Below are 6,000 nucleotides of genomic sequence, written 5' to 3'. Positions count from 1 at the left end.
TATCTATTTTCAAAACATAAAGAAGTAATGAAGAATAGCTTGAGATACTTGAATGGCACTAGATCTATATAGATATACATTCAAATAAAGCATGCATATATCATTGGGTACGTGGATGCTAACTTTCTAGGGAATGTAGAGTCTAGGAAGTCTACGACAAGTTTTCTCTTCACATTCATAGGAGGTGCAACATGATGGGTCTCTTGGTTAAGTAGCAATGTATGAGTTAATCTAACACTAAGGCCGAGTATATTGTAGCCATGTTAAGGCATGCAAAGATACTATATGGCTTACTCATCTAGTAGGAGATTTGGGTGCTACAAGAGAGGTACCCATTTTGCATTGCGATAGTCAATGTGCCATCCAATTCACAAAAATCATGTTTTTCATGCGAATTCAAAGCATAATGAGGTGAAGTATCACTTCATCAAGGAGGTGCTCAAGGATAAGCATATTAAGCTTATCAAGACTCGTATGGATGATAACATTGTTGGTCTTCTCATGAATATTTTATCATTTGTTCGCTTTCACACTACAAAGTGTTGATGGGAATTGGATAGCATATTTTCTTGCTATTCTTACTTCAAGGCACATTGGCCCTTAAGTGGACCATTTTTGGGGTAAAGGCCAATGGCCAAAGGTCAATCGGGCACCCCTTATACAAGTATATAGGCATATATAATTGAAGATAATGAAAAGTAAGGGTAATTGAGTACTCACCAAAATCCTCTTAGTGTTTCCTCTCACCCTCTTACATCATTTCCTCTCTCCCTGTCAACCTCTTACACTCTCATTGCAATGAAATTGCGCAATGAAATTGCATCCCATCATTGGTTCTTCCCATATCTCCCTTGGTCATGGTGATCATCAATATGGTGTTTAGGTTGGATGTTGTGATTAGGGTATATATCCAAGGTGATGATGCTCGAGGTGATCAAGATGAAGCTTAGGACATATGCGCAACCCTCAAGATTATGACAATGCTTAGAGTCAAGAATCACTCAGGGTAGAGGTAAGCACTTGAAATGATGGTGCATTAAATCAAGATAAGTCATAAGACATAGCTTCGTAGTAGCTTCATGAAATAGCACAACCATTTACGAAAGCTATAGAAGATTTTGATTATCTTTATCAACAATGATTGATTAACTATTTGATTAGAGGTTTCTTCTTTATCATTGATCATCTTCAATAACCACATTTTACAAAAATTAGTTCAACTCCTTCACAATATAATGTTGCACAATATGCATATATCAAAGTCTTGTGTCTTATCTTGTATTTGCACATGTTTTTCATTTAAAAGGTTCACTTCTAATAACTTCTCATACTCATAAATTGACTTCAAAATCCTCTTAAAACTCCCTCTTTATGAAATGATTCACTTTTTATGTATTTCAAACAGGTCTTTACATTATTTTCTTCTTGCAATGGGCCCGTGAGAAATTGGAAGTCACCTTAGGTGCTTATTCAAGGTGAGGTTGCTAGCACAATCAAAGACCAATTCAAGAAATCTGGCACAAATTCAAGACTTTGGCACCATTCTCTTTAGTCACACAACATCTAGGGTGAAGCCTCTTCATGAATAACGAGCTTAGTTTTTAAGATTGTGCATGATGCTTTAGTAATTCTTAACTCTCTATCTTGAGCCTTTAATCAAGTTGGATTGAAACTTTTAGTGAAACTCTCGAAGAGCTCAGACTTTATGTCTCTTTGGCTTTATACATACAAAACAAGCTATTGGAAATTTTCAAACTCAAGCCATGTGAGTGTCAACTAGTCTTAGGTTTGTACTTGTTGTCTAAACTTTGATAGAAGTTGACCAAGGATAGAAAAGAAATACCTCATTTGTACCAATGTTAGGTATTAGCTAGCATTGGTTTGTCCCTCTTCATCCTCCTCCCCATAAACTAGTAGCATATCCAAAAGCAACACATTGTAAGGTTTGTCAATAAAATAATCCTTTAACACCAAAAGTCATGTTGCAAACTACAATTGAGAAGAAGATTATTTCTACCCTATTCTACAGTAGCATAGCAACCACCATATAAATTTTAACCCAGAGAAAGATAAGATGAATAATCACTCTAACTAAGCATAATAAGTCTAATGATCTACACCAACAAAATAAGTTGGTGTAAAATTATAGGAGTAAATGCATTCTTCAGTATCCACCAACTTTGGAGATATGAAATATCCATTAATAGACAAGGTATTTTGAAATAGAGCATATAGGCATCCTTAAGCTCCTATCCCACATTTCAAGAATTTGAAATTTTCCTACCAATTATATATTTTTACTATTAGTCTCGAGACATTGAGTAAAGTGACAATTCACAAAAACTAAAGCACAAAGATTTAGAAAATTTCAAAATCATAAATCGCTTAGCTCAAAGATCTTGGTAGCACAATCGTATCAATCAACACATCCACATCTTGGCAATCATAAATTACTTAGCTCTAAGATCCTGGTAGCACAATCATATTAATCAACACGTCCACATCCATGCCAATGATCTGGCAACCACACATGACCCTATTGCTCGCATCATACCTTGTTATACTTCTTTGTCTCCTCTAAGAAGCCCTCTAAAATAATATTTCGTAGGCTCTATACCAATGACCTTAGGCTTATCATGCGTAGGATTTGCCACACACTTACCTGCATGCTAGGTTTCATTTTCTGCCATTCCTCAACTAGTTTGAACATGCTTTTGCAGTGTACAATAGTAAGATCTCCTTTTGCTAGTCTAGCCACTTGATATAGTCTATCTCCTCCAAAAGGTTCATGCAAGCTCAAAATCTTTGATAGCAATATGGAAGGGATGCCAATATATGGAATGACATGGCATTGGCCAAGTTTGCTTGCTCTTTGTGACATTCATGGGCCTGGAACACCTAGTCCTGCAATGTATCTCGCACTTTCTTTCTTTTTTACTTTCAAATGGCAACTTCTCTTATGCTATTATAGGGCTATTATTACTATCATAATACCTGCCATTACTAACATAATACAACATCCGTCGAACAATGTTGGCTAGGTCCATTTGCTACCAGTATAATAACTTATAATGCTCCACAATATCCTACACCTCTTATTGTTACTTAGAGTTTTGCAAATTCTCCTTCAAATATTTTTAATTACTATACCCTTCGCTATTGCCATATTGTACCTAATCAAACATGCCTTGCAAGGCATTTGTTAGTAGGCCCACCTCGATGCCATTCATGACCTCTTCCCCAAAAGGCTAGTCTTGGACTAGGTCCACCTTCACCACATCTATGAGCATGGTATTTAAAATGATGTATCCATTAAAACCAAGTACTTCAATGATTGATAGAGCTATACTTTTTTCTATCCAACTACTAGGAATGGTTACATACCTCCAAAAGTAGTTGTGGAAAGGGAACTTCATGAGCTCTACGTGAGCTTGGGTTGAATGGAGAAGCCCATACTTAGCCCATATACGCAAACATTGCATTGAAGTTAAGACTGAGGGCAAGTCTCTCTCTCTCTCTCTCTCTCTCTCTCTCTCTCTCTCTCTCTCTCTCTCTCTCTCTCTCTCTCTCTCTCTCTCTCTCTCTCTCTCTCTCTCTCTCTCTCTCTCTCTGTGGCTCAATTTTGAAATTGAGCCTTCTCCATTGTTTGAGTCCTACCTCATCATGAGTTCATGTAAGCTCAGTGAAATATTACTTATAAGTAATGGAAGAGTTAGTAAACTTAACTAAGATCATGGAGACGTTACTATGGTCATTTTAATAGTGTCACTATAATGGCCTAAAAAATAGTAATGTTGATGATAAGAAGGGGGCAACACTATCATTCATCAAAAGGAGTATATGCAAGGGTTACGAGCAATGCTTTTTAGGAGCTCATGAGTCTTAAGAAGAAGTTGGGTCCAATCATGTGAATGAAGGTAATATTGCTAAATAATCATGTTATAAACATGATGAGCTTGTCTAGTGCAACCATAGTTCATGTATCACGTGTGATGGGGATACTTGCTAAATTTGGGAGTCTATTACTTGGTTGAAGAATGTGTAGAGAGGTATTAATATCCATGAAATATCTTTTTGGAAGATGATATAAAAATTGGGCTTTAAAGAGATCTCATCCTCAACTTTCAAATTGAACCTTCAATTTCTCCTTTCTCGAACTCAATTTCAAATTTGAGCCTCTAAAGTTTGAGCTAACTTCACTCTCCTTTGGGAAACTTTAAAAATGGAGCTTATAAGAGGCCTTTAGCCTCTCTCTCCTTAGGCCCAATTTCAAAAATCCACCTTCTATTGGTGCACAAATCGGATGCTGTATGCACATGTAGTGAACTCCGGAAGGTTCCCAGGAACAAAGAACTCTACAAAAGCTCATAAAGCAAGAAGAAAGGTTTGCACTACATGAGACAAAAAGACAAACTGGGTACAATCTCCCCCCATGCCTTGTGTGAGTGCTCCACAAGGCATGTATTTATAAATTTATTAATCTCCAAGCTAAAAAATAGCCCAATTTACAATTAGCATGCTTTGGTTTTTTTGTTTGCTTTTGCCCAAATAAAGAATAAAGTGTTTGGGCATCCAAAAAGCCAGGCTATGCCCAAATACAATGTCCAATAATGAAATATTTAAACCGAGCACCTATGTGCATACAAAATAACAAATGTTTGTCAAGCGCTTTAATAAATAAGCACGCCTAAATAAAAATTAGCGCCATGCCTTTAATGATAAGGCATGTGCCCATCAAAAATGATAATTTATTCTAGGTAATCTGAATACATGCCATCGCCCGGTGCTTCCCAACGCCACCACTGCGTGCTCTATAAATCAACTGAAGCATTCACAATTGTTAGAAAATAATAAGATAAAACCCACAAAAGTGAATATCTAGCAGTCTTCAGTTACAAAATAATAAAATATGTTGGAATTTACCATGGAATATGCCTCCTGGCATCATCTACTCCTTTCTCCTCAAGGGGGATTTTAAAATTTGGTCTATAACTTCCCTCTTCATATGCTAAAATTTGAGGTTTAGCCTCTACTTACTCTTCTTAGGCTTGAATTTTTTATTCATCCTAGAACTCTTCTTCTTTACTAGGTTGAAATTTGGAATATTAACCTTTGTAAATCCCCTTTCCTCACACCCAACTTAGCCTAAGGAGAGGGAGCTACAAAGATTATTGCTTCATCTCCTTAGGCTCAATCTCAAAGTTGAGCCTTAAAAATGCCAGCTTATGCCCCTCCCTTCACACTCAATTTCTAAATTGAGCCTTTAAGAGGTTTGAATCTAAATTAATCTTTCTCTCCTCCAACTTAAACTTGAGCCCTCTTCATTTTAAAATTGAGTATCTAATTCCATTAGTCCTTGGGTCAATTTCAAAATGGAGTCTCTAGTTCTTATTTATCAAGGATTACTTATAAAGGGTATCTTTGAAAATGGCATATGAACAAGTGCTAAAAATACTTAGACTTATCACATAAAACTTCTCTTGAAACACTTAAACTATTTGAAAACTCATTTACTTACATTTGAAAAACTCATGTTGTTCGTATTGTGATGCCATTTTCACCTACATTTTGTGTCATCATAAAAGCTAATTCGTTTCAAAAACTTTATTTGATCCCATGATATGCAACATTTTGAGGTCACTTTCTTGCCTTTTTTTCAAGTAACCATGGCTAATCTTTTTAAAGACCACTCACCCTATAAAATTGACATTTGCAATGCTTTTGGTAACATTTTCATTCTTGGTTCTTTAGGAGGGAGATTGGGGGAATCTAAAAGAATAAACTCTTACTAATGTAAATGTATATTACACTTGCCTTTTTTTCAAGTAACCATGGCTAATCTTTGTAAAGACCACTCACCCTATAAAATTGACATTGGCAATACTTTTGGTAACATTTTCATTCTTGGTTCTTTAGGAGGGAGATCGGGAGAATCTGAAAGAATAAACTTGTACTAATGTAAATGTATATTACATAGCTGAATTGACCATGCTTACATGT

The sequence above is a fragment of the Lygodium microphyllum genome, chromosome 11 (assembly GCF_053477565.2).
Source record: "Lygodium microphyllum isolate KBCC chromosome 11, Lygodium_microphyllum_v1.1.10, whole genome shotgun sequence".
Classification (NCBI taxonomy): domain Eukaryota; kingdom Viridiplantae; phylum Streptophyta; class Polypodiopsida; order Schizaeales; family Lygodiaceae; genus Lygodium; species Lygodium microphyllum.
This window is presented reverse-complemented; position numbering follows the sequence as displayed.